The following is a 10,000-nucleotide window of genomic DNA, read 5'->3' on the forward strand; positions in this document are numbered from 1 at the left end:
TAGTATCTCTCTCTCTCTCTCTCTCTCTCTCTCTCTCTCTCTCTCTCTCTCTCTCTCTCTCTCTCTCTCTCTCTGTATATTAGCCTTCTGAATTGCTTGTGTAGTGTAGGACGCAAGAAAAGGTGATTTGGTTTTTGAGGGTATTCATATTTCTCTCTCTCTCTCTCTCTCTCTCTCTCTCTCTCTCTCTCTCTCTCTCTCGTCGGTACGTCAGACGCAAGTGGAAAAAGAAAGGTCATATTATTTTTCAAGGCCATTATATCTTTCTCCGTTTTTTCTCTCGCTCCATTCCGTTTAGAGCACCAAAATATGTGTAATAGACATAAATTTCGGGAATTTCTCGACATAAGAGTTACAACAATTTTTACAAACTCATTTTCTTTGATCTTTTTAAATCGTAACCTAGACGTTGCCCGAAAAAAGTTACTTGTAAAGTATAGGGAAGGCCCTGTTACTTTTATTAGTGTTGTTATAAGTTAAGTGAAAAGTCAAGTTAGGTCACGATCCTACAATAGGTGCTTAACTTCTCACGACTATTATGTTACTACCGATTTGCTTAAAAATCATTCCGTAATTAGAAATAGCTTTTACCCATATGGTGTTGAGCAGTGGAACAATCAATTTGGCTGTATTTGTTATGCCAAGAGTTCAGGGGGTATGTAGGGTATTAGCAGTAGCCGCATTGGTTGGTAAAACGTTATCAGTAACTGATTTGATAGGCAGGAAAATAATAGTACATCAGTTAGTAGATCATCATCATTTCCTACGCCTATTGACGCAAAGGGCCTCGGTAAGATATCACCAGTCACCACTATCTGAGGCTTTAAATCAATACTTCTCCATTCATCATCTCTTACTTTACGCTTCATAGTCCTCAGCCATGTAAGCTATCTCCATTTACCCTTCACTATGATCTCATCCACATCTGGCACTCGAGTAATCTATCTTATAGTTTCATTTCTAATCTTGTACTGCCAATCAACTCCCAATATTCTTCTGAACGCTTTGTTCTCAAATCTACAAAATATGTTGGATATTGTCATACCACGACTAGTTTCCATTTAAAGTAGCATCAAACTCACTAAACTGATAGCCTGATCTTCATACGTAATTTCAGGCAATTTGATTTCTAAATTCTACTTAACCTAGCCATTGACCGATTTGTTTTATTCAATTGTTATTTAAACTCTAATTCTAAAGAATCTGCATTGGAGGTCAGAGTTCTTAATTCTTGAATGATTCTACCTCATTAATCCTTTCTCCTTCCAATGATATTTCATCTTCCATTGCATATTCCGTTCTCATAATCTCTGCCTTTATTCTATTTATCTTGCACCTAACCTCAAGTGACATTTCGTTCATTTTGGTAAGCAAGCATTGCAATTTCTGTGGTGTTCTGGTAAAAAGGACAGCGTCATCAGCATACTTTAGGTCAGCTAATTTCCTATTACCAATCCAGTCCAATCCTTCTCCATCATCCACATCTGTTTGATGCATTATAAAATCCAGGAGGAGGATAAACAACATAGGTGAGAACATATTCCCTTAGAGTATTCTGCTGTTCCCTAAAATTATCATTTGAAAGAACTCCACTAACAATAATTTTGCACTTGCCATACTCATGTACAGTTACTTAATAAAATTTACATTTGTTCTGTAACCGAAATACAAACCACGCTATTTACATAGGGTTTTACTTTCGGCGTAGCTGAAATTGACGAGCCAATAGAATTTTAAAGAGGGTTAACTAACCCCCGCGCTAGTTAGCAGGGGGTAGGAGAGGGGTAGTTTGCTACCCCTCCCCCCTCACACACTGGTGAAATGTCTCACTTCACTTTTGGCTCGGACGATGAACAGACGTGTCTGTCTCTTCGTCCTCGTTATTGACAGCCTTAATCTGTTTTTCCTTTCTCTTCAGCTTGTGTGTTTTGGAAGTTGGCCTCATCCTTTATCGCTATCATGCGCAATGCCCTGTACTCTCCGGCCGCCCCTGTGGAACATTCATGTCGGCGGTCGAGACGGATCCTCACTCCCATTGTCCGCAGTGCCGAGGCCAACGGTGGGATAGGGAGTTAAATTGCAGTGAGTGTAGGGAGTGGTCTGCCTCCCAGTGAGAGAAGTTCGGCCGGCGGCGTAAGAAGAAGTCCAAGAGAGACCATTCCCCTTCAAGGCCTGCCTTGAAGAAGGAAGGCTCTAAGGACTCTTCTTCCGCCGCCCGAACCTCCTCCGAAGCTCCCACTCGATTGGTCTCTTGTGAGAGGCCATCGAGTGGTAAGGCAGGCCCTAGTTGTGTTTCCCGACCCCTGGGTGCGGGAGAGGGCGTTGCCTCCCATAGCGAGGCAGCTCCCCCTCCTCCTCCAGGGGAGGACATTATTGAATTCGATGAATATGATCAGACTGTTTCTAATAATGATTTGTTTCAGCTTTGGGCTTCCTTGGGGCTAAAGGGCACGCCCTCCAAGGAAGCCCTGTTTGACTTGATCCAGTTGGGGGCAGCTGTCAAACAGTCGCCGGTAATACCAAAGGTTCTCCCTCTGTCTATTGTCGACACTGTTATGGCAGAGGCTTCCGACGGGTCTGGTCAAACCTCTGCTGCTGCCGTTGCGGACGTTGCTGAAGGCTCTCCTTCCCCCTCTGAACATCCTTCGAGGGGAAAGGTGAGTCCCACGGTCTCTCCTGCGGATGTGTCTCCTCCTCGGGGGAGCGCACTGACAGAGACTCCTCTTCGGAGGACTGACGATCCTGATGCCCTTCCTCGAGGTCGCCTGCACCGTAAGGCTTCACCTCCCCTCCGACGTAGGGGCCTTCCTTCTCCCTATAAGGGGGTTAGGAGGCGCCTCTTTGGGTCGTCTCCGCCGTCGCCTTCCCCTGCAGAGGATTCTTCTCGTCGGCAGCAGACCGTCGCACCACGTCCTTGGACCTCTCCGCAGATCGCGCCTGCCAGACCTTCCAGCCATTCTGGCCGCCCATCGCCCCTGGATGCAGTTGCGCAGCAGGCGCCTTCTGATACCATCGCCCGACGGGCACCAGTCCCTTCAGGGCAAAGTAATGTCTCCCAAGGTGTGGGTAAATCCCTTGCGCGTCAGGGTTCCCCTGTGCACCCAACTGCGCGTTCGCGCGCAGTAGCGCACATGCACTCTCCTGTGCAGCAGTCTCCTGACTCTCGTCGCCAGCGCTCTCCTGTTCGTCAGCGCACTCCTGCTCGTTGGCGCTCTCCTGATCACCAGCGCTCTCCTGCTCGCCAGCGCTCTCCTGTTCACCAGCGCTCTCCTGCTCGTCAGTGCCCTCCTGCTCGTTGGCGCTCTCCTGATCGCCAGCGCTCTCATGATCGCCAGCGCTCTCCTGCTCGCCAGCGCTCTCCTGATCGTCAGCTCTCTCCTGCTAGCCGTCAGCGCCCTCCTTTTCCTACTGCGTGCCATGTGCGCCAGCAGCCTCCTGAGCGCACTAGATCTCCTGCTCGTCAGCGCGCACCTGCGCACTTGGTTCCTGATAAGCGCCATGCGCGCCAATACACACCTACGCGCCCTTGATCTTCGGATCTGGACGCAGGCAAGGATATTTCTCCTTCGCCTCGCCCTCGCGCACTTGTGCGCCCATCGCCGCCCGCTCAACAGCGCGCGCGCACTCCGGTGCGCACTTCAAGAGCTCCTGCGCGCTCACGCGCACGCAAAACACCGTCGGACCCTGACCGCGAGCGCTCACCTCTGCGCACTTCCTCGCCATCAGATCCTGCGCCCCCGATGACTGCGCATCGTCACTCTCCTGCACGTCAGCAATCTCCTACGCGCCCGCACGATCCTCCAACTGCGCGCAAGCGATCACCCAATCGCCAACGCCCCCATACTTCGGATCGCCACAGGTCTCTGATGCGCATACGGGCAAAATCACTTGCGCACTGTCGGTCACCTGCACGCATTGCGCGTCATCGTTCGCCAACGCGCCATCATGAGCCGTTGCGCAACATTCACCAACGCGACAGCGATCGCTTGATCGCCAGCGATCGCTTGATCGCCAGCGATCGCTTGATCGCCAGCGATCGCCTGCTCGCCATCGCTCGTCAAATCGTTATCGCTCGCCAAAGCGCCATCGCTCGCCCTAGCGCCATTGATCTCCAGTGCGCCGTCGATCTCCTGCACAACTTCAGCGATCTCCCCTGCACGCCCATTCACCTTCACGCCCACGCGCACCTTCTCCTGCACGCCCACGCGCACTTTCACCTGCGCACCCACGTGCATCTTCACTTGCGCACCAATGCGCCCCCTCGCCAGCACGCCCGCGCGCCCACTCGCCAGCCCGCCCACTCGCCAGCGCGCCCACTCGCCAGCGCGCCCACGCGACCACTCGCCCGCGCGCAAATGCGTCCTCACGTGTACATCTCCGCACGACTGCGTGCCCGCGCTCCAGGTTTCGCTCACGCGCGACCCTCCGATGGCTACATCGCGCGAGCGGCAGCGCGAGCCCCATCGCCATCCCCACCCTCGTAGGGATCCGCAGCGCGTGCTTCCGCCAGGGGAGCGTACTTCCAGATCGCCTTCAGGATTGCCACCGCGCAAACACAGAACTTTCATCCAGGACCAGGAAGAATCTCAGGAGAGGTCCAAGCAACATTCTTCCCTTTCTTTTCAGGCAGGCCCCGTTGTGTCCACTCCAAAGGATCAGGAGATCCCTTTCCTTCCAGCGGGAATTACTGACACTGCGTCAGTCACTCGTCAGTCTTGGTTTGGCCACCTGATGAAAGCGGTGGTGCAGGCTGTGAAGCCGGCCCTCGCTGATCTGGGAATCAGACCAAAGACAGACTCGCCCCCGCTGAAGAGAAAGAGAGGAGTGGACTTCGTGGTAACTTCTCCCAGGGAGAAGTTGGCTCCTAAGAGGTCCGGCAGGAAGGCTCCATCCCCTTCGCAGTCGTTTTCTCCTTCCCCTGTGGACGAAGCCTTTCCGTCCTCAGGAGATTCCACCGAGGCGAGGGATTCTCCCACGGCACCAATGGGAGGAACCCCACCTCGGGGAGGAGAAACATCTCGCGCGGAAGGTACCTTCCAGACCTCTTTGCTAGAGTCCTGTATTCCGCCCAGGAGGGAACCCAAGGACTCAAAGACGATCCCCAAATCGTCTTCAAGGATCCGACCAGAGCCAACCATTCCCCAGGAGAACGTCCACGCATCTCCCCAAGAAGAACCTTTGGGGACAGGAGACTTAGCTGCCAGCCCTCAGGTAGGAGAGCAGCACGAGTCAGAGCATGCCTTCTGGCAGGTCTTGAACTTGATGAGGCAACTCAACAGGTTCAAGGACCCGGAGACCGCCACTCGAGAAGGCAAGGATACAGTCCTAGACCAAGTCTATGGTACCCAGAAACCACCAAGGGCCAGTGCAGCATTGCCTTGGTCCCAGGGGGTGAAGAGTGCCAGGGACAAGGTCGAAGCTCAGCTCGCAGAACTCGCCTCCTCCAGCCGTTCTACTGCCGGGAACAGACTCCTCCCACCTCCTCGTTTACAGCAAAGGAGGTATTTTGAGATGATGGGGGAGTCCAGCATGGGCCTTCCCCTACACCACTCTGTGGAAGAGCTCGCCAGGGGAACTCCTCTAGAGAAGCTCTCCTCCCGGCAGGTGACGTTCTTTGCTTCGGAGATCCTCAGCCAAGAGAAGGTCGTGAAGTGTGCCATGCAGGCTACTTCGTGGCTGGACGTTTGGCTAGGTTCTCTGGGCATCCTATTGCGCTCTGAGAATTTGTCTAAGGAGAGCAATAGGAAGGCCCTGGAGACCTTCCTCCTCTCGGGCACTCGTTCCATCGAGTTCCTGGCTCATCAGGTTACCAACCTTTGGGCCAACTTGATATTAAAGCGACGGGACGCGGTGACTGAGAGGTTCCATCCGAAGGTCCCCGCCGTGGACGTCAGCAGGCTCAGACACTTCTCCATCCTTGGGGGAGCTTTGTTTGATCCCAAGGGCATAGAACGGACAGCTGAGAGGTGGAGGAAGTCGAATCAGGATTTGCTCCTCCAAAGGGCCCTCACATCTCGGCCCTACAAGCCTCCAGCTCCACAGCAACCCCAACAGCAGCTCCACAGCAACCCCAACAGCAGCCTCACAGGACACCGAAGCAGGCTCCGGCAGTTAAGAAGAAGGTGTTTAAGCCACAGCCCTTTCCTGTTAAAGACAAGAGGGGCGGAAAGTCTTCCAGGGGAGGCGGAAATCCTTGAGGGAACGGCCGCGGCCGCAAACGCTAGGATTGGCATTCCCCCTGCATGTCCACCTGGGGGGGGGGATGCCTTTAAAGTTGCATGTACAGGTGGCAGCAACATTGGGCCGATTACTGGACGGTCTCTGTGATCGGCCAAGGATATCGCGTCCCATTCACAACATCTCAACCTCCCCTGACAGCGAATCCAGTATCGTTGAGCTCCTATGTCATGGGATTGGCAAAGGGGCTAGCCCTTCGGGCAGAAGTCGAGACCACGCTCAAGAAGGATGCTCTCCAAGAGGTCGTTGACGGCTCCCCAGGCTTCTTCAGTCGACTCTTTCTTGTAAAGAAGGCGTCTGCAGGCTGGAGACCCGTCATCGATCTCTCAGCCCTGAATAAGTTTGTCGAGCAAACTTCGTTCAGCATGGAGACAGCAGACACGGTCAGACTTGCAGTGAGACCGCAAGACTTCTTGTGCACACTGGATCTGAAGGGCGCGTACTTCCAGATCCCAATCCATCTGTCTTCCAGGAAGTACTTGATATTCAGCCTAGACAGAAAGACCTACCAGTTCAAGGTGCTGTGTTTCGGTCTCTCCACAGCACCTCAGGTGTTCACCAAAGTGTTCACCCTGATTTCGTCGTGGGCTCACAGGAACGGCATCCGTCTCCTCCGCTATCTGGAGGACTGGCTGATCCAGGCAGACTCGGAGTCGACCCTTCTTCGACACCGAGACAGGCTTCTGAGACTTTGCCAAGATCTGGGGATCATGGTAAATCTCGAGAAGTCCTCTCTGCAGCCTATGCAACGACTTGTTTACCTAGGCATGTTATTAGACACCAATCTCCACAAAGCCTTTCCATCAGACGAAAGGATAGCAAGGCTGAGGAGGGTTGCAGAGCCCTTCCTCAGGCGGGAAGAGCTTCCAGCCCAATCATGGTTACGTCCTTTAGGTCACCTAGCCTCCCTGGCCCGTCTGGTCCCGAACGGCCGTCTCAGGATGAGATCCCTACAATGGCGGCTCAAGTCCCGGTGGAATCAGGGCACCGATTCCCCGGACTCTCTGGTCCCTATAGGACCCTTGGAACAGACGGACCTGCGGTGGTGGCTGATGGACGAAAACCTACGAAAGGGAGTAGATCTTCTCGTCCCTCCCCCGGATTTGACACTGTTCTCGGACGCGTCACAAGAAGGGTGGGGGCCCCACATTCTGAACCAAAGGGTCTAAGGCCTTTGGTCACAATCAGAAAAGTACCTGCACATCAACCTGCTAGAGATGAAGGCCGTGTTTCTGGCCCTTCAAAAGCTCCAACGGACCCTGGCGGGCCACTCCGTAGTGGTGATGAGCGACAACACCACGGTAGTGGCTTATATCAACAAGCAGGGAGGTACCTTTTCACAACAGCTATCCCATCTTGCAGTAGAGATTCTGAGGTGGTACGAAGTCAACTCGATAACACTATCAGCTCGCTTCATTCCTGGCAAGAGGAATGTGCTCGCTGACAGTCTGAGCAGACCATCGCAGATAGTGAGTACCGAGTGGTCTTTGGATCCTCAGATAGCCAGCAAAATTCTGACTTTGTGGGGTTCCCCGATAGTGGACCTGTTCGTGATAGCCTTGAATTTCAAGCTGCCTCTGTACTGTTCCCCAGTCCCAGACCCCAAGGCTCTCTGGGAAGATGCTTTCCAACAACGGTGGGACAACATAGACGTGTACGCCTTCCCACCATTTTGTCTGATGAGAAGGGTGCTCAACAAGACCAGGCTATCGGTCAACCTTTCAATGACCTTAATAGCTCCGCTATGGCATCATGCGGAATTGTTCCCGGACCTTCTGCAACTCCTAACGGAACCTCCGCGAGAACTTCCCCCACGACACGAGCTACTCAGACAACCACATTGCAACATCTACCACAAAGCCCTAGCCTCGCTTCGGCTTCACGCCTGGAGACTATCAAGCATCTCCTCACGGAGAGAGGCTTTTTGCAGCAGGTTGCGGAGAGAATGTCGCGACACCTGCGAAAGTCCTCTGCGGGAGTCTACCAGGCAAAGTGAAGAGTCTTCTGTGGTTGGTGTCGTGGGAGGGGTATCTCTCCAATCGATGCCACTATTCCAGCAATAGCGGAGTTCCTCGTTTATTTGCGGGAAGAAATGCGCCTTTCGGTCTCGGCGGTGAAAGGCTATTGCTCAGCCTTAAGCCTGGCTTTTAGGGTGAAAGGAGTGGACATTTCCTCCTCGCTAGAACTCTCTTTACTCATACACAGTTATGAGATTACCTGCCCTCAGTCGGAAGTGAGACCTCCTCCATGGAACGTGGTTCGAGTTCTCAGGGCTCTTAAGAGACCTCCTTTCGAACCATTACGCCAGGCCTCTGATCGCCACCTGACTTGGAAGACGGCTTTCCTACTCGCGTTGGCCTCGGCCAAACGAGTTAGTGAACTTCATGGTCTCTCATACAACATTGCCCATTCAAGGGGATGGGGGGAGGTAACGTTCAGGTTCATCCCTGAGTTTGTTGCCAAGACTCAGAACCCTGGAGTGCCGGACCCACAGTTCGACTCCTTCAGGGTCACGAGTTTCTGTTCTGTAACAAGTAACCCAGACCATCTGCTATTATGCCCAGTGAGAAGACTGAGGCGTTACTTGAAAAGAATAGCTGCAGTCCGTCCCCGCGTGCATGCGTTGTTTGTTAGCACGGGAAGGACTAAGATGAGGGTCACCAAGAACACCATCTCGGCTTGGATTCCAAGGGTTATCCATCATGCCTTGAATCCTGACCCTCCTCCATCACGTCGCCCCAGAGCACATGACATCAGGGGCATCGCTACGTCCCTGGCCTTTAAGAGAAACTTCTCTGTGACTCAGGTACTACAAGCTGGGGTCTGGAAGCGTCAAACGACCTTCACAGCCCACTACCTGCAGGACGTGACCCACAGGAGCCTCGATACGTTTTCTATCGGCCCTGTGGTGGCTGCACAACAGCTGGTCTAACCTCGGGCTCATTATTGGACAGGTAGCAGAAGGTTGAGGGCATTGTTACCCGGTCTCAGTCTGCGTGAATGAAAGAGTATGTCCGACCATTACTTCTTTCTTCATCCTCCCCTCTATTGGGGAAAGCAGCATCCTGGTCTCTGCATAGCTGACCTCAACCTCTGCAGGTAAACCATGCTCCCTTGTGTTCCTAGTATTAAGTTCATACTGTCGCATCCCCCATACCCTGACAAGGTGGTATTGGGAACGTCCTAACCTAGATTTCCATCTAAAGATCTCCAGGTCAACTTCCTAGGACGAGTCACACATTATTCCTTCACACACAAGCTTATGTAGGCCACACGTTCCTTGCAGAGCAAGGGACTTGTGAGGCACAGGGACTCCTTTTCCCGAAGTTCTGCTCACTCGGATTCTGAGTCCCCGGGTAAAGCCAAAGCCAGTAAGGCTGGGGACTTTCCCCCCTTCCTAAGGGGTAAGTCACCCTATGCAAATAGCGTGGTTTGTATTTCGGTTACGGAACAAATGACAAATTCGGAGATAATTTGTATTTTTCCTAACCATAAAACCTTAGCTATTTACACATATTTGCCTGCCAGCCCTGTCCCCCAAGACAAGTCCTACCTCTAAGTGAAGTGAGACATTTCACCGGTGTGTGAGGGGGGAGGGGTAGCAAACTACCCCTCCCCTACCCCCTGCTAACTAGTGTGGGGGTTGTTAACCCTCGTTAAAATTCTATTGGCCCGTCATTTTCAGCTAACCCTATGTAAATAGCTAAGGTTTGTATGGTTAGGAAAAATACAGATTATCTCCGAATTTGTCATATTTAAGAGG

Source organism: Palaemon carinicauda, chromosome 3 (assembly GCF_036898095.1).
Source record: "Palaemon carinicauda isolate YSFRI2023 chromosome 3, ASM3689809v2, whole genome shotgun sequence".
Lineage (NCBI taxonomy): Eukaryota > Metazoa > Arthropoda > Malacostraca > Decapoda > Palaemonidae > Palaemon > Palaemon carinicauda.